This window comes from Lepidochelys kempii, chromosome 4 (genome assembly GCF_965140285.1).
Source record: "Lepidochelys kempii isolate rLepKem1 chromosome 4, rLepKem1.hap1, whole genome shotgun sequence".
NCBI lineage: Eukaryota > Metazoa > Chordata > Testudines > Cheloniidae > Lepidochelys > Lepidochelys kempii.
In genome coordinates, this window is record NC_136383.1 from 96,937,069 (window position 1) to 96,963,888 (window position 26,820).

Here is a 26,820-nt window from a genome sequence, read left to right on the forward strand (position 1 = left end):
TGCTGTATAGGTGCCATTCTCAAATAAATGTTATGGTTCTATGCACCCCACCCACTCCCCGCCATCAGCTGGGATTTCCTTGATCATAGATTTTGACATTGCACGCTACTGGACTCCTACCTCAGTGGCCAGCTGGGAAAATGGAGGAAGTACAGACCTCTTTGTCAGACATGGAAGTAACACATGGCCAGAGGTGAGCAGCCATTGCAGGCAAGCAAACCAAAAAAGCAAAGGTCAAGAAGCCATTAGCCAAAAGCTAAGGCTTCTTCTTTCCTTCACTTTTTTAGGATGGTGGCTTACCTGATTCCTCCTCCTTTAAAATTCTTAGATGAATTCAGAATGAGATACTCCTCAAGTCTAATCTTACCCCTTTGGGTGATGTCAGGGGTCACACTTAAGTAAACAAAACAAAAACAAAAACCCCAACTCCCCATTCCAGTAATTTTGGGCTCCAAAATCCCACAGATCCAAAAATATATCTAGTCAGCAAGTCTATACATATTTTGACACTCTTCAGGTCATGGGTCAGTTTACAGACATTATCTCAACAAAACCTACAAAAGTCAAAGGTCAACATTATTTTTTTTAAATGCAAGGCTAATAAAATATTTGAAACAAAAAAATACAAAAATACCAATCAGACATTCTTTCAGCCATGTAGATAGAATAGTTCCTCTTCTACAGACAGATGCTTATAATTTCCTCTTTCATATTGTGGTACTCAACAGTTTGACTTGCACACACAAAATCTGGCTGAAAGGTTAGACTAACTTGGTTGAGCAAGAAAGTCTTTTCCTTCTAAAAATCGCAACTGTGTCATTCAGTTTTTATACATAGGCCTATCTGCCTCCGAATCGGAAAGGAGTGGTGAGCGCTGCATTGCAGTGATTATTATAGCAACACCAGGGGAAGGAGACTTTGGAAAAGGGCAGATTGAGAAGCTGGCTGCAACTGCCTGAATCACAATCTGCTTCCTAAAAAGAAAAGGAGTACTTGTGGCACGTAGAGACTAACCAATTTATTTGAGCATAAGCTTTCGTGAGCTACAGCTCACTTCATCAGATGCATACTTTGGAAAGTGTAGAAGATCTTTTTATACACACAAAGCATGAAAAAATACCTCCCCCCACCCCACTCTCCTGCTTATCTATTACCAGCAGGAGAGTGGGGCGGGGGGAGGTATTTTTTCATGCTTTGTATGTATAAAAAGATCTTCTACACTTTCCACAATATGCATCCGATGAAGTGAGCTGTAGCTCACGAAAGCTTATGCTCAAATAAATTGGTTAGTCTCTAAGGTGCCACAAGTACTCCTTTTCTTTTTGCGAATACAGACTAACACGGCTGTTACTCTGAAATCTGCTTCCTGGCCTTCTCCAGGAACAGCATAACAACGTGCTGTCTCTTGTTTGGAGCTTTGGTAATGCTATGATTCAGGTCTCTAGTAATAATGACAGTAATGGCAAAAGCAAATAAAGGAGGCGGAAGAAATTTTTTGCCACTCCCACTATTTATTACACCTTTTTTAATTGGGGGGTATACAAACAGACTTGGATACCCTCCATTGAATATTTCAGGTTCTGCTTTGATCCAAACCACCGTTGTCACAGATCTAAATTATCTGTATACAAATACATTTTTTGTATGTTGATTGTGCTAATATAAGAAAAGTTAGCTCATTCTCTTTCCCTCTCATCTCAATTACTGCTATTTCTTTGTTAAAGTAGTATATAAAACTGAGGTTAAAACTGTTAAATCCATACTGATATGCCCTATATAAAAGAATAACAATGAAAAAGGACTACTACTCTTCTTTTCTCTTCACACCGCATATTAAGTTACTTTACAGCTTTTTTTTTTTTAAATGATACTGATTTTGAAAATTTAAAAGAAATACCACAAAATATTTAGGAAGCATTGCTACCGAGACAGCTCCACCACTTGCTCCCCAGAACATCAGACGCTGCCTAAAAATTATTTAATTTAACCAATTTCATTTTGCAAGTGATGTATTCTTTAAAAAACAAGGGGGATGCATGCTTTTTAGGTTCTGTAGGCCAAGCTTATTGCACACACCAGGAGCTCCTTGCAGTCCTCCATTTCACCCTACAAGCACTCTGTGTGCCAGCCTCCAATCCATCTCTATGTCAGGGACTCCTAGCAACGCTCCCCAATCTCCTGACAGGGATTGTATGTGCAGCCCCATGCCCCAGCAGGGTGCCCCATTCTCCCCACTATCCCAGCAGCTCTGTTCCTTTCCCTTCCCCTCTCACCCCAATCAGGGCCCCCCATTCTTCTCACCATGCCAAGGGTTCTGTTGGTCTCTTCTCCCTTCCAATCCCCAAAGTACCTTTCTTTCCCCCAGACTGGAAGAGAGGGGTGGATGACTGGTGACCTTTCTGCCTCACTGGAGCAGACTTTGAGGAAGCAGGTGTGACATTCCCCAGGGTACAATCTGGACCATTGAACTGCTGTGTCCTCTCAGTTCTCCAACCTGGGGTGCTTCTTACAGTGCTCCACTCTGGGAACAACCACTCCTGGTCTACTCACACACAGTCTCTAGCATGTAACAGAATGAGTGCTATAACCAGCCGCTCATGAATTACACCATAGGAGAACACCAGCAAACTCTCCAACCCAGACTTTCCCCCAGAAATAGGCATCTTGTACTGCCCAGCACCCTACTAAACAACGCAAGCTCATATAAAGTCCATCATTTCATCAATGGAAATTACCCGCACAAGCCTGGTAGTTTCCCACACACTTTAATCCAAACACACTGGTTACATAAAACAATAAAATAAGTTTATTAACTACACAAAGAAAGATTTTAAGTGACTAAGAGTATGTCTACACTTACAAGTTTTGCGCCAAAAGTTATAGCACTTTTATTAAAGAACTTTAATTAAAAGCGCTGTTGTGTGTCCACACTAGCTCCTTGTATCGCTGGGACACACTCACACTAGCAGCTCTTGCAACTACAAAGAGAGAAGTGAACTGTTGTAGCTATCCCACTATGCAACTGGCCACAGGGTGCTTTGGGAAGGGTTTGCAATGCCTCATGGGGCGGGTACAGCATCACATGATGCAGATTTCTCAATCCCATTGCCAGTTGCTTTTCAACTGAAGTGTGGAGGGGAGTGTGTGAGACAGGGAGACTGTTTATGGAGGGGGAGGGGGGAAACAGACAGTGTGTGTTGGGGGAGAATGTGTCGGCATGCTGTCTCGTGAATTCAGATAGCCGCAGGAATTCCCGAGACGAGGTCCTCAGGAGAACCAGTCCTGAGACGAGGAAGGCGGAGACCCCGACCTCATCTCCCGCCTTCCTCTCTGGCTCTGCACAGCACAGAGTCTCTCTCGCTGTCATACACACATATCCACCCCTGCCTGCCTGCCTCTGTTCGTATTGTGGATGACAGCAGGAGCATTCCACATTAACAATTTGCTTTGTGTCCCGGAGCGGAGCAGAGCAGCACAACATGCCAGCTGTCAGAACAGAGCTTTGAAAGGGGAGGGGTGCATGCCTGCAGAGTTGCTGAGTTCAAAACAACGAGCAGAGTGGTCGCTCCAGGCATTGTGGGACACTTCTGGATGAGACCAATTACAGCGATAAAAGCAATCAAAGCATTCACACGGGCAGCCTCAGCGCAAAAAGCCTTATCAGTTTTGTTGCGGTGGTTTTATTACAGCGCTGCAACTGAGGAGTTTTGGTGCAAAAAGTGGCTTGTCAGTGTAGATACCCCTGCTGTTTCATCACCAAAAGCTGACTTTCAGCAAAAAAAACTTGTCAGTGTACACCAGGCCTAAAAGTAATGAGGTTACAAAGGAAATAAAAGGTAAAACACAGCTACCATCTAAGGGTATGTCTTCACTAGCAATGTTAAAGGGTTGCTGCGGCAGCACTGTAATGTTGCTGTGTAGTTGTGGCACCAGCGCTAGGAGAGAGCTCTCCCAGCATGATAAAAAAAAACAAACCCACCTCCACGAAGGAAGTAGCCCCCAGCGCTGGGTGCACTGCCTACTTGACAGTGCTGAAACTTGCAGCGCTCTGGGTGTGAGGAGGGTTCACACCCCTAAGTGAGAAAGTTGCAGCACTGTAAAGTTGCAATGTAGACAGGCCTAATTTAGCAAGCTAAGTGAATTAAAAGCAAAGGTTTTTCTCACCACATGCTTTTTTGCAATCTTTTACTGGCTGAACGCCTCTTCAGACAGGACTCTCCCTCTCCCGTACTTCAGGAGTTGTTGACACCATGAACAGAAAGAAAGGGAGGTGTGCCCAAGGCATTGTCCTCTCCTATAATCCAATCTTTTGTGCTAAAAGCATCTCCAGCTGTTTCACAAAACCTGTTTCCAGCTGAGCCATGAGTGACAGAAAATCTATTTGGAGGGGACTTTAAACTGTTCCTTTGTTCAAGATGTAGATTTTCTCACTCACACCCTTTCTCCTGCTAAAGAATGGCCATTTAACCAGTTGATCTCCCTGAAACCTGGCTGGGGTGTTGGCTAGCCTTTCTGTCTCTGATGAATTGGTCTGTGGGCACACCCCAAAATTACAACATACTTCAGTAACATCATGCAATAAAATCTGACAACATTAGACACAGTGTTGCCACACATATTTTAACAAGACAATAATATTCACCAGATTATGAGTTTTCAAATGACACCTCACAAGGCATACTTTGTACAAAACTTATTATAATCCTGTAAAAGAATAAATATAGGGGTACAGACTGTCACAACAGGACATTAGGAAAGAGGAAGGAAAGAAAGAATGAAGCCTTCTCTTGCCTCTCCCGTTGGCTATGCCCTGATGGCTGAGTATTCTAACCACAGCTCCCAGGACCGAAAGCAATTATTTCTCATTTGCCATTCAGGTGTCAGCATATTACACTACACTGGGAGGATGAGCAGGTGTGTTGTTATGCTGCCAATGTTAATTGATCGCATTAACAGAGGACAGTGGCTCAATGTGTCTCCTTTTTCTCCTCTTTCAATGTTCCATTTGTCCCCCAAATCAATAAAAGTTCTGGCTACTGACGGTTAGAGCCTTCTCAACCCAGTGAAAACGAGCGAATGAGTGAGGGAGAGTGAGCAAGGGAGGGAGTGGGGACGGAGTGAGTGGGGTGGAGCCTCAGAAAAGGGGCAGGGCAAGGGTGTTCAGTTTTGTGCAATTAGAAAGTTGCAATCTTTAATTCACAGGGGGCACTGCATCAAGGGGGGAATGCAAGTAGAGGTAATTTTTCAAAGCCATTAGTTGTCTTAGTACTTAGTCATGTCAGGTAAGTTTTTGAGCTTTGCATGAGATTAATGAGTAGAAGTGGTCCCAAATTTGGTTTTATGTTTCATACAAAAAAGTGGACCAACAGTTGTCAATAAACCCACCCAAACCAAGCGTGATTGGTCAAAAAAAAACCAACCCCCCAAGAATAACTGGCGGTGGGAATTTGCATCTAAACAATTGGTAGGTATTGAGCAAACAAATACTGTGGGGCACAGAACAGTCCAAGAAAAAAACAAAAAGACAGACCTTAAGACAAGTGGGGAAAAAACACTTACATGTTTTTATCGTGGAGGCCTCCAGCTCATGTATAACCCTTAAAACGGCCTAGCTTTTATCATACAATCTTGGGTGATCTGACTGCTATGTTAATTTTAAATTGCTCAGAGAAATTTGAGAGAGGATATTTAAGTAACTAGATTTAAAAGAATCAATATTTCTATTTGACATTCTATTTTTCAAACCTCAAAACATTTCAGTGTTCCTTTTTTGTTGTTGTTGTGAAAGACTATAGAGTCTCTACAGACTGAAAAAAAGTCCAGAGTTTGGTCAAGAGGTCAGAGGCCTAGCAAATGGGGATTAGCTAAGAGAAAGCAGAATAACCAAAGATAACCTTGCTTTTGCTAAGATATGCCTGGTCAGCAAAACGCCAGATGTTGGAGGCAATAACTGCGTCTTATTCAAAGTTGCAAATAGATCAAAGAAGCCCTGTTTCTGTTGTGTTAGTTTCTTCTGTAGGAAGATGTTCTTCCCACACAACCAACCTTGAGTTTATGAAAGGTTCAAGCATGCCAGTATAATATATGACCTCCTCCCACCTCCCTTTCCCAGGGACCAATGCCTGCCTTAAAACATAAATAAGCAACTTGAAAGACAATCTTTATTGCCATATACTTTCACTGTTTCTTTGCTTTTACCCCTAGATATGTATCTGTTGGACAATCAAAGGAGCTACTTCATTCCTATGGACCCCAAATCAGAATTCAATGTATATTTTATACTAATACATTTAATAAAGTACTAATTAAATGCTAAATGTTAATTTGTCAACTTGAGACCATGGGCGGAGACATTATGTAACATTTTGACCATTGGCTACTGTGCTATCATGTCTTGCAGCTAAACCTATCCGGGGGTGTGGGAATGCCTATCCAGTCACTTTCCCCATCCATGGGAAATCCATATATTCCATTGTAATCAATTGATTGACAGTGTCTCTGAGCCTAATAAGCAAGGTGACACTCCGTCAGCGCTGTACGTAATAAACTCCTTGAACTCTACACGGTGTGGATTTATGTCCTTCAAAGTAAAATAATAATTCTAAAGGAACTTACCTTTTGAGCTTTGTTGACTATACCATATTAGCAAAAAGAAAAGGAGTACTTGTGGCACCTTAGAGACTAACAAATTTATTTGAGCATAAGCTTTCGTGAGCTACAGCTCACTTCATCGGATGCATCGTATTAGGTTACCTAGCAGTGAGTCCCTTCACATCTTGCAGAAACCAGCACCGATGTTTACATTCATCAAAGAGTTTGTAGATATCTGGTATGCTGCTTTCTTGTTGTCAGGAAACCATATTGTTGAAGGTACGAATCAGGCATCAGTTGGTGCGGGTGCACTTTCTTTATAAAAAGAAATCATCAAAATACGAAATAAAATATCGTACATAATTTTTAAACAACCTAATAACATGGAGCAAATTTAAAGTCCGGATAATATAATTTATTTTACAGCCACATATTCTAACATTTAATGACAATTACCCTGGCACATGAGCAATGAGCTCAGTCAGATTTAACTCACTTTTCTAAAGGACAAAGATATCCTTAGTCGAAATCAAAGTTCTCTAGTTACTAATTTAGAAAAAACTGAATTGCATCAGACATAGCCATAACTCACCAACCATAACTGGAAAAACAGAATAGAGTTCAAACTAGAAATACATTTTTTCATTTGGTTCTTATGTCCTCATAGTAGTTCTTATGCTGTCATGAAAGAATTCTCCACTACACCTGAGACAGTCAGGAAAAGATTCAGCTCACGATGTGGGGAGTTAAGCACATAGGGAAACTGTGGCACACAGAAATCAGAATGCAAAAAGAAAAGGAGTACTTGTGGCACCTTAGAGACTAACCAATTTATTTGAGCATGAGCTTTCGTGAGCTACAGCTCACTTCATCAGATGCATGCCGTGGAAACTGCAGCAGACTTTATATATACACAGAGAATATGAAAAAATACCTCCTCCCACCCCACTGTCCTGCTGGTAATAGCTTATCTAAAGTGATCATCAGGTGGGCCATTTCCAGCACAAATCCAGGTTTTCTCACCCTCCACCCCCCCACACAAATTCACTCTCCTGGTGGTGATAGCCCATCCAAAGAAATCAGAATACATCCCTTGCAGCCAGAGCGATCAAGCTTTTTTAGGCTTTGTCTAGATGAGGAAAATAGTGCTTTTTTCAGGCAAGTTAGCTCAACAGCCCTAATATGTCTACATTAGTGTTAAGTGAGGTTTTCAATTGAGTTAAATTAGCTCAATATAGCTAACTTAACTCACTGAAAACCCCATTTAACACTAATAGAGACATTTTGGCCTAATGCTAAAATTGGACCTCCTAGACTGAGCTAAAGGTGTTAAATCATGTTTACACTGGTGCTATATGGCATTTTCAATCTTGTTAAATTAGTGGACCACAACTATGGACTAAAGCACATTGTGGAAGTTTAAACATTCTTCCACAACCACTGTTATGGTTGGTTGGTTCAAAAAGGAGGACTGACGCCCCAATTTCCTAAAGACACTTCATGGAACTCTTAAGAAGATTGTCTACACATCTGCACCAAAGTATGTTGGAATTTTTTTTAAGCATAAGGAGAACTTTGATCAAAACACAGAGCATATTTTACAGAACACCGTCCTTAACAAAGAGGAAATAATTTACAAAAGTGATGAACGACTTGACAGATTACAAGCTCCTGACATTACCATCCCAATCTTATTGAAAACGTAGTTTCAAAGTAGCATCTGGAAGATTTCTGAAATATTTCTACTATTTTAGCCAACAAGATTCATCCCAAATATAAAAATCATAGGTTGTGTCCAGAACAGGATGAAGAGGTTGGAGTATGGCTGATGGACAAAATCCCGAGTTTTTTTCTTTTAGCACTTAAATTTGATGATCCCACTTTCTAACCCAAATATATGTTTGTGAAACAAACTGTCACAGATGCTTCACTGTGGTAGAAAATAAAGTAAAATCACTGAAGACTAGACATTTGAATTCAGAATTTTGCCAATTTTTAAAAGACCTTAACATCCTGGTCCAGCCAGCTCAGTCAACCATGTTTTACAATTTGTTTTGTCAAAACTTTCTAATAGGGTAAGTGCTAAACAAGCAAGTAAGGGCTTGTCTACACATACAGTTATTCAGCAACAACTATTCCAGAATAACTCCATGTGTTGACACTCTTATTCCAGAAAAAGAGTGCCTTGGTTCCTATTTAAATTAATGCATTTTGAAAGCGGGTTAAATTAACAGGAACAAGGCACTCTCATTCTGGAATAGGACTGTCCACAGATAGGGCTTATCTACATGGAACTTTTAGTGCACTGTAGCAGGGTCCACATGGTGACTTAGTGCATGGCTACACTTGCAGATGTAGAGTGCTTTGAGTTAAACCAGCCTTCGGAGAGTACAGTAAGGAAAGCGCTGCAGTCTGTCCACAATGACAGCTGCAAGCACACTGGCGTGGCCACATTTGCAGCACTTGCAGCGGCATTGGGAGCGGTGCATTATGGGCAGCTATCCCACAGAGCACTTCTTCCCATTCTGGCGCTGTGGCTTGTGGGAAGGGGACAGAGGGTGCGGGCATTCTGGGTCCTGTCCCAACGCCCAGTAATGCATCGGTTCGCATCCCAGCAACCCCTCTGCTTCCATGCACATTTGGCACCATCTTTCAAGGTTTTCTGTGCTATGCGCTCTGTCTTCCCTTTTGGTCTGTGGGAATGGAGCCCGAACTGCTGAGAAATATGCTGACAAGTCTCGCCAGCACGTCACATTTGGCGGTCGAGTTACTCCTCAAGATCCAAACTGACAGTGAGGACTCTGACGATATCCACTAAGGTAATGCATACGACACAAGATTGCTTGTGGCATTCACAGACATGCTCACCACTGTGGAACGCCGCTTTTGGGCTTGGCAAACAAGCACTGAGTGGTGGGATCACATGGTCATGCAAGTCTGCGATGATGAGCAGTGGCTGCAGAACTTTTGGATGAGAAAAGCCACTTTCATGAGACTGTGTGAGGAGCTCGCCCCCACCCTGTAGTGCAAGGACACGAGATTGAGAGCTGCCCTGACAGTGGAGAAGCGGGTGGCTATTGCAATCTGGAAGCTGGCAACTCTAGACAGCTACCGATAGGTTGCTAACCAGTTTTGAGTGGGGAAGTCGACCATTGAAATCGTGTTGATGCAAGTTTGCAGGGCCATTAATTGCATCATGCTCAGAACCACCGTGACGCCTAGTAACGTGCATGACATTGTGGATGGCTTTGCGCAAATGGGTTTTCCTAACCGCGGCGGGGCGATAGATGGGACGCATATTCCAATTCTGGCACCAGCCCACCTAGCCTCCGAGTCCGTTAATCGGAAGGGGTATTTCTCTATGGTTCTCCAGGCACTTGTGGATCACCACGGGCGTTTCATTGACATTAACGCAGGCTGGGAAAGGTGCATGATGCATGCATCTTTCAGAACACTGTCTTGTTCAAGAAGTTGCAAGCCGGGACTTTTTTCCCAGACCAGAAGATCACCATAGGGGACGTCGAAATGCCCATTGTGATGCTCTTGGAGACCTCGCTTACCCTTTAATGCTGTGGCTCATGAAACCCTACACAGGGAGCCTTGACAGCAGCAAGGATTGGTTCAACAACAGGCTGAGCCGGTGCAGAATGACTGTGGAGTGTGCTTTTGGCCGTTTAAAGGGCCGCTAACGTTCTCTGTATGGGAAGCTGGACCTGGCCGATGACAGCATCCCCAAGGTTATATCCGCATGCTGTACCCTCCATAACATTTGTGAAGGGAAGCGTGAAAGCTTCACTCAGACATGGACCTTGGAGGTTCAACACCTGGAGGCTGAATTTGAACAGGCAGAGAGAGAGCTATTAGAGGAGCCCAGCGTGGGGCTACAACGATTAGGGATGCCTTGAGGGAGCAATCTGAGGCTGAAAGCCAGCAGTAACGTCTGGTTCCCTGCACAGGAGTGAAGTGCAGTGGTTCCACTGTTAGTAGGAATCTGTGTTGCTACGCTGACTTGCAGTGCCTGTTGCTTTCCTTGGCTAAGGTATCTTTTACTTTATGCAATAATAAAGAATGTTTTCAAAGCCAAAAAAAGGGAGGGTCTTCTATTACAATGCAGCTTCCGCCCTGGCCCATATGCAGCTTGCCTATGTGCAGCAATGGTCCCTCCACCCCTCCTGGCACAGTGGCACGGACACGTTAGCCTGACTGGGACAAGGACCACTGTGGCTCTCCTGAGAAACCTGAGTAAGCGCATTGCCCAAGTTCTGGATGAGACCTTTGAAGAGATCACTGAGGCCGACTACCACAATGTGAGAGAGCACATCAACACCCTATTCCGCATCTAGGCATGCATGCAGCCCTAACCCTCCTCGCCCCAAGAGCCCGCACTGAACAATTTCCTTTCCAAAATAAAAGCCACTTACCGGGCACCTCCTCTGGTGTTTATCCCTCCCCAAGCACTGGCCGCCGCGACAGGCTACCTTCCTCCTGACTTGAGAAAAGCTCTTGGCTGTATGCATCTAGGGATTCCAGGGTGTCTTCCTCCGCCTTAGCACCCTCGCTCCCGCTTTGCTCCTCCTCCTCCTGCCTTGTTGAACTGGGCTTTGAAATGTCCATGGTGGTACTCTGAGTAGAGGTGGGGTTGCCCGCAAGTATTACATCCAGCTCTTTGTAGAAACAGCAGGTTGCGAGGGCAACACCGGAGTGGCTGTTTGCCTCGCAGGCTTTGCGGTAGGCATTCCACAGCTCCTTCACTTTAACCCTGCACTGCAGTGCGTCCCAGTCATGGCCTCTTTCCATCATGTCCCTTGATATCTGCCCGAAGGTATCGTAATTCCTACAGCTGGAGTGCAGCTGGGACTGGACAGCTTCCTCCCCCCAAACACTGATGAGGTCCAGCACCTCGCCATTGCTCCATACTGGGGCTCGCCTGGCGTGTGGAGGCATGGTCACCTGGAAAGATTTGCTGAGAGCACTCCACGCCTGGCTGAGCAAACAGGAAGGGATTTTTCAAAATTCCCAGAGAATTTAAATGGCGGGTCTGACGGTTGGTCACCTGAGGGCAGGGCAGTAGAGTTCAAACTGATGATCAGAGAGGCTAGAACAGGCATTGTGGGACACTTCTGGAGGCCGATCAGAGTGCATTAACAGACCAGGGTGTCCACACTGGTGCCGCAGCGCTCCAGAGGTGGTCCATCAAACGTTATTCCACTCACCGAGGTGGAGTACCAGGAGTGCTCTAGCCGCGGAGTCAGAGAGCTCTACATGCCTTGCCAGTGTGGACGGGTCGTGAGTTAGAGCACACTGGGCTGCTTTAATGTGTTCTAACTCACAAGCGTAGCCATGCCCTTAAGTGCACAGCAGACTAGTGTATTTTACATTCACACCCCAGCATGATGCATGCTAAGGCTTGCTCTAACTTAGAAGTTAGGTTGTCAAAGCTATGTCAGTCAGAGGTGTGAAAAACACACAACCTTGACTGACACAGCTATGCTGATCTAACCCCCAGTGCAGACACAGCTATGTCGACAGAAGAATGCTTCTGTCTATATAGCTACTGTCATTCAGGGAGGTGGTATTAATTAGGGTGACAAGATTGCAAGAGTAAAATATGAGGACACATGGGGGAGGGGGAGGGGCCAGTCACAAGTGCACAGCCCCGATCAGAGCAATGGGGGAGAGGGGCACACAGCCCTAGGAAGCTGTGAGGGGGCATACAGTCCCTGCTGCAGCCCCTGCCACAACCCGAGGGGCAGGGGCACAGGGCCCTGGCTCCAGCCCTGGCTGAAGCCACGGGGCAGGGGTGCATGATCCCAGTTCCAGCCTGGGTCGCGCTGCTGGCTCAGCCCAGCTGCCAGTTACCTCACCTCTCAGCAGGGCCAGTGAATGCAGCCAGGGGAGTCGGCAGAGCATGTGGGAGTGAGTGTCTGGGAGGTTTGTGGGGGACTGCTGGGCTGTGAGGGGGTGGAGGGTGCTGGGCTTTGGGGGAGGTTTGTGTGCTTTGGGGTGCTAGGCACTGGGAGGCCTGTTGGGGGGGCACTGGGGGAGTTGTGTGTGTCAGGGTGCTGGGCAGTGGGGGTCTGTGTGGGGCACTGTTGTGGTGGTGGGATTATGGGGAAGGGCACTGGTGGTGGGGGAGGGGGAGATCTGTATGTATTGGGGAACTAGGGAGTGGGGGGTTCTGTATGGGTTGCTGGGCAGTTGTGGTGGGGCTGTTGGGGGCTGGACGCTGGGCAGGGGTGGTAATGTGCAGGGCACTGTGCATTTGTGGTGGGAGGGTTTGGGGGGAGCTGGGCATAGCTGGCCCAGGGGGCGCTGTGTCGGGGAGCTGTGTGGCACAGCATGGGCCCACCCCCAACAGGAAGGGGCATGCTGGCAGCACAGGGCCAGGTGGACCAATGTGCATCTGGCCATACCATGCATGCCCCATTGCACCAGCCAGCCTCTCTGCCCACCTTCTCACTTGAGGACTGGGGCAGGGACGGGGTCCAGATGGCAGAAGCGGACAGCAGGTCCCTCTAGTTCCTAGGCTCAGGAGCAGCAATGGGGCTCTGTGTGTTTCTCGTGTCCGCAGGCCCTGCCCCCACAGCTTCCCGGGAGCTGCACAGAGCCAGGTAGGGAGTCAGCCAGCTAGGGTGACCAGTCCAGCCCCATGGCAAACGGCATCCCGACCATACATAGGTCGGGATGTGGGACAAACACCTAACTATCGGGACAGTCCCACTATTATCACGACATCTAGTGACCTTAGTATTAATACACTGAAGGAAATACCCTTTTCAGTCAGTGTAGGCACATCTACACTATAGGGTTATGCCAACACAGCTACACCAACATAGTTAGGCTGATCTATAGTCTCCGTAATGTAGATGTACCCCAAGACTCAATACAGACAAGCCCATGGAGTTTTTCAGGCCTGGCCTACACTAAAGTTAGGCTGACGCAGCTATAGAGCTCAGGTGTGTGAAAATTCCACATTCCTGAATGGCACAGTTCAACTGACCTACCCCGGCCCCCATGTAAACAGCAGTAGGTCAAAGGACGAATTCTTCCATTGACCTAGCTACGGCCTCTTGTGGAAGTGGATTACCTACACCAACAGGAGAACCCCTCCCATCACTGTGGGTAGCATCTACAGTGAAGTGTTACAGCAGTGGTGTAGCATTTCAAGAGCAGATAAGCCATCAGGAATAACACTTCCATGTGTAGTTAAGCCCTATGGCCTGGTCTACGTCAGCACTTCCGCAGTTTCAGGAGAATTAACTAACATAGTGCTGAAGACTTCTCTATAGTAGGACTTCAACCATAGAGAATTCTTTCAAACACTTCCCCAGTGTAGACAAGACTCAGAGCTAACTATTTAGCAGCTTTCACTAGCACTAAATTCCCACATAAAAGTAATCCTCTTGGACTGTATTTTTAAACAGGTTAATTCCATTCACAGATGTTCCTTTAAGCGGGTCCTTTTTCATCAAATATATTTTGATTTGGTATAGAGGATATATCAACTCATGAAAACTAAGGTGAACTGAAGCCAAGGGCAGAGGGCCAGGAAAATAAGGCCCAATTGCAAGACAATTACAAATGCCACAAAACCCTATTAATATATTACCATTATCCAGTGTTTCAGTTACAACATGGTTCTATTTTGTAACACAGTTAACATCCCACCTACAGTACAAAACAGAACTGTGTTGTAATTGGGTCCCTGACAGTTTAAAATGTGGTGTTGATGGGCCCTAAAGCCTTGCCTACATTTGTATTTTTGTTAAAATCTTCCACCAATGCAGTTGCAACACTAGTGTAGACTGGCCGCCAGCCTACATTACTGCTTCCATTATTGCGCCCATTGGTTATGATGCACCACTACTACTGCCACGATGAGAAAGTTTTATCAAAAATGAAAGTGTTGACGAGGCCAGCAAACAAGAAAAATCTGGGAAAATAAATACATTCTGTGAGGGAAGAACATAGAAAGAAGGGGGAAAGACCATAAAGAATACTGTAAGTGTTTTTAAGAAGTTCTTTGCTCCTAGCTGAGTTTGTTTTTCAGGTGTGGAAAAAATTCACATCCCTGAATGATGTAGGTATGCCAACCTAACCCCCAGTGTAGATGTGGCTAAGGATGTAAAAGAGTAAACTGATGGTAGGGATGTAAAATAGTAAACAGCTAAACGTTTAACCGGTAAGCATTAGTTTTACCAGTTTATCAGTTTAACCGTTAATCCCCAGCCCCGGGCCGGCAGCAGCAGCTCCCCAGCCGGCCAACCAACCCAAGCAGCAGCCCCAGCCCCTCTCCCTTTAATGGGTTAATCAGTTAAACGATATAATTTCAATCATTTAACCGATTAATTTTTTAAACAATATTTACATCCCTAGTTGAGGGAAGAAAGCTTCCACTGACCAAGCTACTGCTATTCAGGGAGGTGTATTCCCTACAGAGACAGAAAAACCCCTTCCATCTGTGTAGGAAACATCTACACTATGACACTACACTAGCACAGCTACAGCCAGTAGTGTAGACAAACCCTCAGACTGTCATGTTAAATAATGCTTTTATTTAAATGGCCCTCTTGAAATTAACATGTCAGTGAGATGAAATATATGCAGAAGGAACCAACTGGCTTCTTTGCAACTGCTATTTTGTTTAACTGGAGGCTAACTCCCAGTAGGATTTGTATTTAGGTTTTTGTTTTATTTTTAGCAGAGTTGCCACCCCTGACTTCAGCAAATGGGGGCACAAGTCAACCACAAGTCTTAATGAGCATGCTGAAAAATATATCACAGAGGAGGAACTGTAAATGTTTAAAAACTTAGCACTCAGGTTGTTTACATTAGTTAGAACAAGTTTAAAGTTGTTTAAAGGAAGGGGTCAAGGGAAAAATATGAAGAGTATTGAAAACAAGAGTGCAATATTCCTGTCCAATATTTTAAATCACATCTCTACCAACATCAGCCATGTTACAGCACGCGATTACACTCTGGTTATTCCCATAACCAACGTCTAAAGTATAGATTAAAATTATGTTTAAAATGGACAAAACATAAAAATCACATTGTAAACAATCACGAGACTATTAAAAAACAAAAATGTCTAAAAATACTAATTTATTTTAAAGTAAATTGCATCATTCTGTGCATTGTTAGTTTCGCTTTAAGGTTCTCACGCATTCACTTTTTGAATTGAGAACACGGCAAACAGCTATTTCTTATACTTCGTAAGATTTAAAAACAAATTAATTAAACATTTCCACAGGTTATACGTGTGCAGAATCTTTTACAAAAATCTATATTTTGGGGTGAATTTGAGTAGATCTGAATCTTGCTATAGCCAAACTAAGTGTTTGGAGATGAGCTGTAATACACTATCCTGACATGGCTGCTGTTATAGTGTGAGGTAACTTAGAGTATGTAAGTTTGGAGGAACAATAGCATCTACACATACTTCTAGATTAGCAAGAAGAGAGTGAATCTTGTCAGGAATTTTGGTATTACAAGTGGCTTCCATACTTGTAATATACCACATGACCACACATCAAAGTGATTCGAAGGGCACAAAAGTACTGCCAGCATTATTGTAATATCTAGATTTGCTTGAAAGTTCACAAATGGAATCCTATCACTTGCCAGTGTTATTTGATTTCTGGTTTGCCTAACCACAAAGGAAGTGAGTGTAGAAAGGTAAACAGGAAGGCCATTTTTGCAATGAAAGATTATGGCCTTCTTGCACTGATTTCATTACATTAGAGTGGGATGCATATGTCCACACTGCCCCTAAATCAATTTAACTCCCATGGATACAGTTACAGTTTTGAACTAGAGTAACTTTTACTGAATTAAGACAAAAGAGCCTTTGATGGGAAATCATTCATGCGTGGCAGCAAGGCAGTTACTAACTAGTTAAGGAGGGTCCTACTCTCTGTGCAGCTTTCCTGTGTGTACAGCCAAGAACTTGTATCCTGCATAGGGTCCTTCTGCACCACTACAGTGCTAGCTTCAACTAAAAGCGCAGGTGGTGCAGTTGCTCTGCTACAAGTTCTTTTATTCCAGAATAATCACTCTGCTTTGGAAATGCCCTAAAACTTCCAGGACAGTGCTGGGAGAGAGCTAGTCCAGTCAATTTCCCAGTGTAGTCAAGCCCTAAGTCAATTAGCCTGCAAAGTCCTGCCAACGCAGCCCCGCCACGCTTCCACCACTCCGCTCAGCATTTCCCATACTGGCTCGAAAAGATGGGAAATCTCCCACCACACAGGAAGCGCTGCCTGGGCGATACCCCCAGCTGCAGGCGGCTCATCTCCCAGCAGGCTGGTGAGTCCACAGGGGTGATGGGCAGGGGCCAGAGGAGAACCCCCGGGGCAGCCTTGTGTTGGAAGGCGGAGGACATAGGACGGGGCGAGGGCAGCTCCCAGTGCCCCTATGGCCGGGGGATGAGGCGGGGCGGCCGGCAGCGGTGGGAGGGGACGAGGGCCGCGACGCACTGGCCAGTGCGGGTGGGACAAGGCCTCGCTCGGCAGCAGAGCCCGGATCGGCCGGCCCCGGAAGCCAGGCAGCTCGCCCCTGTTGGGAGCAAGAGGAACAACCACCCGCAGGCTCCTCCCCGGCAGCCGCGGCCCCCTCACCCAACCCGCGCCGCGCTCCCTGCAGCGACCCCCCGGGGCCGCCCTTACCTCACACAGCTCCGGGCGCGTCGCGGTGCGCTCGCCCACCTCCCGGGTTTTCCAGTAGGTGCCCGGGGAGAGGAGGCTGCTCGGCGGCGGCAGGAGCGGGGGTGAGAGGGCCCCGGCTCAGGCGGAGCGTGCGCCGCGCCGCGGGGACACAGTGCCGCTCTCCGCCCGGCCGGGGAAGAACAGCCCAGGAGGAGGCTCCGCGCTACTCTTCTCCCCCGCCCCCCGGGGCCTGGCCCAGCAGCGCCGCCCGCCAGGAAACCCCCGGCCCCAGCCTGGCGCTGGCGGCAGAACCCGCGCCCCGCTCGTCTGCGGAGAGGAAGCCACAGGGTCGCCAACTTTCTGACTGAAGAAAAGGAGGACTTGTGGCACCTTAGAGACTAACCAATTTATTTGAGCATGAGCTTTCCTGAGCTACAGCTCACTTCATCTGACTGAAGAAAACCCAACACCTTTGCCCCAGCCTTGCCCCGCTCACTCCACCTTCCCCCTCCCTCTGTCGCTGGCTGTCCGCCACCCTGGCTCACTGGCTCATTTTCACCCGCCTGGGGAGGGTCCTTTTTCCACTGGGTGTTGGTTGAAAACTGGACACCTGGCAACTACGGGGTTCAGTCGTACCGCAGGGGGAACCCGGGCAAGCGACGGTACCTGCCACAGACAGGCAGGATCCAGGCTGGAGCCTTTGTATGTGGGGACATGGGAGTACTGGCCGCGGGATGGACGAGCCCAGCCCCTTCCCAGCCAGGCTCTGACTGTCATTCGCTTAGTCTCCCCCTGCCAGCCGCACAGAGTCCAGACCCCAGCGTGGTGGAGCTTTGCAGTTGTCTGGCCTTTTCCGGGTTGTAGTGAGACTGGAGGGAAGTGTCCTGACTCAAAAGCCCCTTCTGCAACATGAACAGAATGAGGCAGAAGGAAACACCATGATCGCTGATCTGGGGGTCCCAGACTTGGGCTTTAGAATCATAAGAGTCTGTGGTTCTGTGTCTCACTGATTGTTCTGTAGCACTTATTTAGGAGGGGGGTGGGAACGGTAACACATTACAGTATGCATAAACAACAGGATTTGTGCTGGAAATGGCCCACCTGGATTATCATGCACATTGTAAGGAGAGTGATCACTTTAGATAAGCTATTACCAAGAGGAGAGTGGGTTTGTTTTGGGGTGGGGGGCGGGGAAGGAAACCTGGATTTGTGCTGGAAATGGCCCACCTTGATTATCATACACATTGTAAAGAGAGTGATTACTTTAGATAAACTATTACCAGCAGGAGAGTAGGGTAGGGGGAGAGAAAACCTTTTGTAGTGATAAAGACCCATTTTTTCATGGTTTGTGTGTATAAAAACATCTTCTGTATTTTCCACAGTATGCATCCGATGAAGTGAGCTGTAGCTCACGAAAGCTTATGCTCAAATAAATTGGTTTTACTCTAAGCTGCCACAAGTACTCCTTTTCTTTTTGCAAATACAGACTAACACGGCTGTTACTCTGAACCCTTACAAAGATTTCCCAGGACAGCTACCTCAAAAAAGGGGTGATCCTTTTCTTTTTTTTTTCTCCTTTTCTTTTTGCGAATACAGACTAACACGGCTGTTACTCTGAAACCTGTCATTATGTAAGGCACTGCAGTTAGCTGTATGGAGTGGAAATCTATCAACTGCATGAAAATTGCATCCGATGAAGTGAGCTGTAGCTCACGAAAGCTTATGCTCAGATAAATTGGTTAGTCTCTAAGGTGCCACAAGTACTCCTTTTCTTTGTAAGGGTGTTCAGTACACACTGCCAGCTGTCCCTTTTCTGAGGTAGCTGTCTCAGGAAATCTATAAGGGTTTTCAGTAAACACTGCCAGCTGTTCCTTTTTTGAGGTAGCTATCCCCAAAAATCTGTAAGGGTGCTCAATGCACACTACCAGCTGTCCAGTTTTATGGGTTCGATCATTGTGCGTGTCCCAGTTTTTTGTACCTCAGAGGTGGCAACCCAAACTTAAATAGTAATTCACATTTTTAAAATGCTGTACAAATATTCAACCAAGCATTAGCAGGGAGATGAACGACATTAGTGTTATCTGTATTTTTGCAGCGCCCTGAGTTCCCACTCACAATTAGGGCCCTGTTGTGTTGGGCTCAATGAAGACAGTCCTTTATAGGGTATGTGTACAGTATAATTAAGGCCGTGAGTCTGTCATGGAGGTCTCGGAAGTCACAGATTCTGTGACTTTTCGGGACCTCTGTGACTTCTGCAGTGCCTGGCCTGTGGGCTGCCTGAGCAGTTCGGGCAGCCCCCGGGCCAGCCACACCAGCTGCTGCAGGGGCAGTCTTGGGTCACTGCACCCCCCACCCCCAGCAGCAGCAGGAGTTTGAGTGTGAGAGGGGGATCAGGGCTGAGGCAGGGGGTTGGGGAGCGGGAGGAGGTGAAGGCTTCGGGCAGCGCTTACCTCGGGGGAGGGGGCTCCCTGGAAGTGGCCAGCAAGTCCAGCTCCATACACTGCCTCTGCCCAGAGGCGCCGCCCCCGCAGCTCCCATTGGCCGCAGTTCCTGGCCAATGGGAGCCATGGAGCAAGCACTCAGGGCAGGGACAGCACACGGAGTCCCCCTGGCCATGCCTCCACCTTGGGGCCGCAGGGATATGCCAGCCGCTTCTGGGAGCTGCGCGGAGCTGGGTAAGGAGCCTGCCAGCCCCTCCAGCCCACCCCTCTCCCCACCCCCTAGCACCAGAGGGGGTTGTAGGCCACTGCCAACCTCCCGTGCACTCACAGTGCCCTGGGCTGCCCCATGCCCAAGAGCACCCAAGTTTTAGTAAGGGGTATGTAGAACAAGTCATGGACAGGTCACAGGCCATGAATTTTTGTGTACTGCCCGTGACCAGTCCATGACTTTTACTAAAAGTACCCATGACTAAAACATAGCCTTAACTATAATTGGGAGGTGTGATTGCAGCAGGTGTAGGTTTACCTAAGCTAGTTTGTTAAAAATTGCAGTGAAGCTGTGGCACCTGCCCAAGTACAAGCTCACCCAAAAGCCTGGGTACATACCAGACCCAATGCTGCCGTGACTTCAGTGCTATTTTTAGTGAACTATCTCTATCAAAGCTAGCTTGGGTATGCCTACATGTGCTGCACAGTGCCTGATTGCAACATAGACATACCCACAGAGATTACACTAAAGACAAGACACAAATGGTTGTAGCAAACAATTGGCGAGAAAAAAAGGATGAAGATAACAGTGAATGAACATGTAGTTCCATTTTTTAGCTGTGTAACAACTAGCAGGTTTCAAATAAAAAGATTTTTTTTAAATAAATACATTGGGCATATTTATTGATATCAATAGTTCCTAACGGCCAACTGCCTAGCCATTATCAGTTGGCAATAGACATCATAGCAGCAGTTGGTCTGGAGGACGGACTTGAACAATACAGTGGCTCTGCAGATTAATTTGGGGAAGGCATTCAATGCACAAAGAGCAGCCCAGAAGTGTCTGTGAGAGAAATAGACCCAAGTGTGAGATAGAGGCTGGGATCACTGGTAGCTTGGACGGGGAGAGGTGCAGTGCAGTGGAATAGTTAATTAGGAAAGGGATCAAATTATGAAGAGCCTGAAAGGCCCAACAAGGAGTTTGTAATTGATGCAGATGAGAAGGGGGAGGCAGTGGAAGGACTCAAAAAGGCGGGTGATCTTAGCAGCTGTGTTTTGAGTGGATCTGCAGGGAGCCAGATAGGGGGAGATTGCAGTTGTCACGAAGAGTAATAAGGGCCTGAAGGAGAGTTTTGGCTATGTGGACAAAAGAAAAGGCCAGATCTTGGAAATGTTATTGAGGTAGAAGTAGCAAGTCTTAGCCTGGTCTACACTACATGGCTAGGTTGACGCATGGCAAGTTACATCGACCTAGCGGTGGATGTGTCTTCACTTAAATTTGGCTCCCTCTGATACAAATACCCTGCTATGCCAACTTAATAACACTACCTCCCTGAGCAGTATAGAGTCAGGGTTGATGTAGTTAAGTCGACACAGTGATAGGGTAGATGCTCTGTTACTTATGTCAAATGTTACTGGCCTCCAGGAGCTGTCCCATAAGCTGTCCCACTGACTGCTCTGGTCACTGTTGTGAACTCCACTGTCAAGGGGTCAGGTAGACAGGAAGCCACCCCTCCCCTTTAAAGCCATGCAAATTTTTGAAATTCTTTTTTCTGGTTGTTTGGCTTGATGAGAACACCTAGCAGTCTTCACTGTTGAGTGTAACTGCCCAGCTGATCATGCTAGCTACAGGCTTCAGATGTGCTCCTGCCTGGAGTTCACAAAAGGTATTGGATCTCCTGAGCTTCTGGGGACAAGAGTCTGTGCAGGCACAGCTCTGATCCAGCCACAGAAACATGGACATCTATGAGCAGATTGCTCTGGGGTGCAGGAAAACTGGACATTCTCTACACAAAAGAATAAATGGACACACATCTGACATCAGTTTTTGAATGTTATGATTCCTGGTAGGAGAACACTTCAACCTCTCTGGCCACTCAGTAAAAGATTTAAGGGTGGCAATTTTGCAACAGAAAAGCTTCAAAAACAGACTCCAACAAGAAACTGCTGAGCTTGAATTAATATGCAAACTAGATACCATTAACTTAGGTTTGAATAGGGACTGGGAGTGGCTGGGTCATTACACATATTGAATCTATTTCCTTAAGTTAAGTATCCTCCCACCTTCTTGTCAACTGTCTAAATGGGCCATTTTGATTATCACTACAAAAGTTTTTTTCTCCTGCTGATAATAGCTCATCTTAACTAATTAGCCTCTCACAGTTTATATGGTAACTTCCAACTTATCTGTATGTATATACCCATATATATTACTATATGTTCCATTCTATGCATCTGATGAAGTAGGCTGTAGCCCACGAAACCTTATGCTCTAATAAATTTGTTAGTCTCTAAGGTGCCACAGGTATTCCTGTTCTTTTTGTAGATCCAGGAATGTGGCCGTGTGCATCCAAAAGTTCTGCAGCCATTGCTCGTCATCCCAAACCTGCATGACAATGCGATCCCACCAGTCAGTGCTTATTTCTTGGGACCAGAATCGGCATTCTAGCATCTCACGTTGTTCCATGAATTCCAGCAACCTTGAATTGTTTCTTTCTATGTCCCACAGCAATCTTGCCTCCAAGGAATTGTCATGTTCCCCACAGCTCTTCTTGCGACTCTGCAAATACTGCTCCCTGTGCTTGCAGCAGTCACGACAGTAGTGCAAGATCCATGCTTCTGTCAAAGATGGCAGATAGGGAGGAGGGACCCGTGGGTTTGTGCGGATTTTGAAAAGAAATCACAAAATATTATCGGGTGCAGATTAAATTATGGGATGGAGAACACTGCATTATGGGAAATTGACCACGTGCTCCCAGTTACCCCTGCGCAACTTGTTTTGGCCCCAAAAGGCACTACAAAAACTTCCCAAAACACCCTGTGTTGGGTGGTGGTGAGTTGCACAGTGGAATATATTCCCACGATGCACTGCGCTGTGTATGAGCATTGCTGACACAAGGAGCAAAGTGTGCACATGCAACATAATAACTGTGGTAATTGTATGCTGATGTAATTTAGCTTGGCATAATTTTATAATATAGACATGGCCTCAGAAATACCCAGACAATGATTCTCACAGCCCGCAGAGAATTTCCTAGCAACCTGTGGCCACTCAACCATCTATGTGCTTCCTTATCAGCTCAGCTGCCTGTGCTAAGGAGATAAAACTGGCCCTGGGCTCCACTCCTCCCTGCTTCTCATTAGAAGGAGAGCATCTGGATTTGGGATCAAGATGGATTTTATCCCACTTTCTCCTTCCACTTTGAGCAGCTCTTCAAATAAGCTATCTTCCCCCGCTTTTGAGACATTGGTTCCTTCTGCATATATATTCAACCCTATATACACTTCCTTTTAATATCCTCTGCGGGAGAGAACTGGAGGGAGGTGGTTTACCATGGCCTTATTTTCTTTTTTCCAACTGAAGAGAAATGAAGAAATCTTAGACTGATTATTCTTCTTCTGTTGTGAAAGGGAAAAGCAGGAAGGGGCCCACTGTCCCAAACAATGTGGCAATATCTCCCATCCCAATCAGTGTTCAGGCTGTGTGCTTCATACAATTAAGCAAAAGGGGTGGTCGCACCCAGCCTGATTTCTCCTCCACTTTTCTTTAAAGAGGAGAGCAAGAGGTAGCCTTTTACAGATTCTCCCTGCACTGAAGCAGAAAGTCAGGATCTAATCTTCCTTCTATCACGGCAAGAAAGAGCAAGAGAAAGTGTCCTTCGCCTCCTCCCAACCCCACCCCCATTCAGGACTAGCTGTTGTTTCCCTCTGCTGGTAGGACTGACTTTTTTGCATGAGAGCTCTGAGGCTCATTGTTATATTTAATGTGAATAAAGACCCGGCAAGTAGGAAAAAACCCAAAAACTTGAGTTTTTAAAAAGATATACTACTTATAAGTAGGTTTAAAAAAAACGACAAGAGAAGATTACTCACAGTCACATTGTGTATAACTTGTGAGTATCACAGTCTCTCTGTGCCTGCTACTGGAGAGTAGAGCAACTGAGAGGTAAATAATATGTGCATCCTTAACAGGGACGCTTATGTGCCACCAAAATACAAATAATAATATTACAATTTCTGAAAATGCTCTTAAAACAGAGACAGAATCCTGAACTAGTATGGATTGATTTAAGCAATGCTAATTTGCCTATCACATTGGTATTTGAGCACATATATATTTTATTTATCTGCTATGTAGTATACAAATGAACCATTTCTAATATTTGCACACATTCAATCTACAGGACATGTTGGCAGGGTTCAGTGATGCAATCTCTGTCATGACTCACTAAGAAAACAAAAGAAAATCTTCACCCCGTGAGACCGTAACGCCCAAAAATATGGAGAGGAAAAGCTGATCAGAACTCCATATACACATGGTGCCAAGTGATAGGAGACAGTTCCTTATAAATACATAAAAACTTCCTTATTTTTTCAATTTTGAGCAAGTAGGAAAAAGACAACCTCTTCTCTCAAAGGGTGTGATGTTGGTATTATGTTAATAATACATATGGAAAAATAGGTCATCTAAATTCCAGTTTAGTGTCTGCATCTTTACTTTTCAACGTTGCAAAAAAAAAAAAAAAGGAAGTGAAATAAGGTTTTAAGCATGCTTGAATCTGATATATTGCCTACTGCCTTTATTAAACTCAAGTGCTAGTGTGATGTTGCTGCTGGCACTTTATGCCTGAAACTAAGAGGTTCTTTGCCAGTTGTACATTATTACAGTATTCGACACCATGAAAATGCAAGACTAATTTGGTGCTGGCAGCCTGCCGTCTACAACAGTTCACACTTTAAATAGGAGGGATATTGGCATCTTAATAGTTGAAAAAACCTCCATATGTTTTTTTAAAATTAGCTCAGGCCTTATTTTCTGAGTGTTGGTAAGGCTGTTTCTTAACCTCAAAGTAATCATCTTGTATGCATTATAAATGTTTTTCTCATTCTTTTGTCTCTGCTTTTGTCTACAGCTGGTCTGTGTTTAGCTGGAGTCTCCTGAACATATAGGATGTAATCTGTACCGGTTGTCCAAGTGTTTATTTTTCTGGTGTGCAGCAGATACCATATAGAAAATTCAAAACAGAATCTGTTCCTTAATCTAGTCTTTTCAAACTAGAAAAGCTAAAAAATTGTTGCTCCCCTTCAGCTTTTATTATATTAAAATATTAGTACCATTAAAGTTGAGCCATAAAGTCATTAATGTACAAAATACCACTCTTTCACTATGTTGTATTTTAGTATTGCCATATGCATGGCCCTCTATGGGAGCTCACAGAAATATGTGACTTCTACTATGTGAAAAATGGCCTTTTGAAGCTCTAGAATTAAAACACAATAGATTTTTTTATTTGCAAGAATAACTTGAACCATATTCTAGGCCTGCAACTTAGATAAAATGGTGTGGTAGTAAGCCTAACCTAGGTGTCATTTTTTAAAAGATCTTTATTTTTTTTCACAATGACATATTAAATATAGAATGATTAACTAGATTAAATAAACATCTGTGTGGTGGGATGAGAGTCCCCACACTAGCCCTGGAAGAGCAGAATTGGGCCAGGTGGGCCTACTCAGATAATTAGGGTGCAACGAGGGAAGCTTTTGGCTGGAGGCAGCTAATTAGAGACAGGTTCACCTCTGCAGGAAAAGGTAGACCTATAAAGCCAGTCAGCTGCCCACAGACTGAGTGGTAGTCAGTTGCTGGGAAAAGGGAGAGATGTTTGTGGGTTGCTGGGAAAGACTGCAGGAAGGTAGATTCTTGGAGCTGGTACACCCAATGAGAGAAGGGGAACTAGGGAGTAGGTAGCAGTCCAGGGAAGGAGCAGAGAGAGAGAGAGCACCCAGAACTGCTGAGCTGAGGGTCCCTGGACTGGAACCTGGAATAGAGGTTAGACCTACATTCCCCTACCAGCTACTGAGGGAGTGGCCCCTGGGCAGCAAATAGGAAGGCTACCTATGACTGTTGATGAATTGTACCCCAGAAGGGGGAATGCTGAGTGACTTACCTGAATAGCTAAGTCCCAAAGGAGATGCTGAGGGTCCTGGAGCAAGAACAGAGCTGCAGACCAGAGGGAGAGACTGAGTAATGGCATGCAAAACATGCATGGATGTGTTGGCCTTGAGAGCTAATTTCCAGAGTCTCTAGGAGGAGGCACTAGACTAGCAGTAAGTGAATATGGGCTGCTGGTCACCCTCAGGGAAGGGGACTGTGGAAGAGTACATAAGGCAGTCACTTCTGATATAAGGGGCATGAAGATGGAGCTGTCTGCAGTACAGGCTTTTGTGGCTGAGAAAAGTTATCCCCTACCAGGATGGATACCACTCCCACAGAGCAGAACAGGGGTGGGCCCATATCACATGAGGATGGCTGAAAACTAGTTAAGACTGGGGGAAACCTTGGTATACCTCCAGGACTATCTGATGATGGCTGGTCAACAAGAGCGCTTGTGTAGGATCATACAGGCAGGAAGTGGGAGAAGTCATAAGGGCCAGGAATAGGCAAGGTGCTCTGGGACTTAGAGGCCCAACCCCAAAGGTGCTGTGGGAGCAGGAGGCACTTGAAGAGGGAGTCCCCCTAGAGGGAAGGAAAGAGCCTTACCAGGAGGCAAGGATGGAGATAAGAGCCCAGAGAATCCCACACAATAAGCAATTGGGTCAGAGGAGGACCTGCTTTTGGTGTGGAGAAGAGGGTCATATAAACAGGCATTGCCCCCACAGGGGAAAAAAGTGAGTCAGGAAAAGGGGGGACCAAAGCATGAGGGAAAAGGAGAACCAGAAGCCTGTAAGGAGCCCATAAGAATGGTGGAGAAACCTAAGAGGCAGATAAAGAAATGTGAGGTGAAACTGGGGGGAATGAGGAGAAAGTCCTTTAATTAATTACTTTCCTCCCTGAGGGGTCTAACAGTGAGATGAACCACAAAACAATGGTGACTCAGACACTGGGTGTCAAGGTGCTGGAGGTCTTGGTGGAGATGGTCCAACAGCTGAGAGAGAAGCTC

General features: G+C 45.7%; 1 protein-coding gene across 16 annotated transcripts in view; it reads right to left on the reverse strand.

Annotated features, from left to right (window-relative positions):
- N4BP2 (NEDD4 binding protein 2) overlaps window positions 1-26,820 on the reverse strand; it is a 111,608-nt gene that overhangs the window by 60,122 nt on the left and 24,666 nt on the right. For 7 of the 16 annotated variants that reach the window (XM_073342236.2, XM_073342239.2, XM_073342235.2 and 4 more), the window contains exons 1-2: window positions 17,256-17,477; window positions 6,754-6,906 (exon numbers count right to left, since the gene is read on the reverse strand). The gene's annotated coding sequence lies outside the window, so the exon portion shown is untranslated. Of the gene's footprint in view, window positions 1-6,615; window positions 6,716-6,753; window positions 6,907-11,012; window positions 12,288-17,255; window positions 17,481-26,820 lie in introns of those variants that run through there. The other 9 variants (XM_073342228.2, XM_073342222.2, XM_073342229.2 and 6 more) reach the window with 6 other exon arrangements.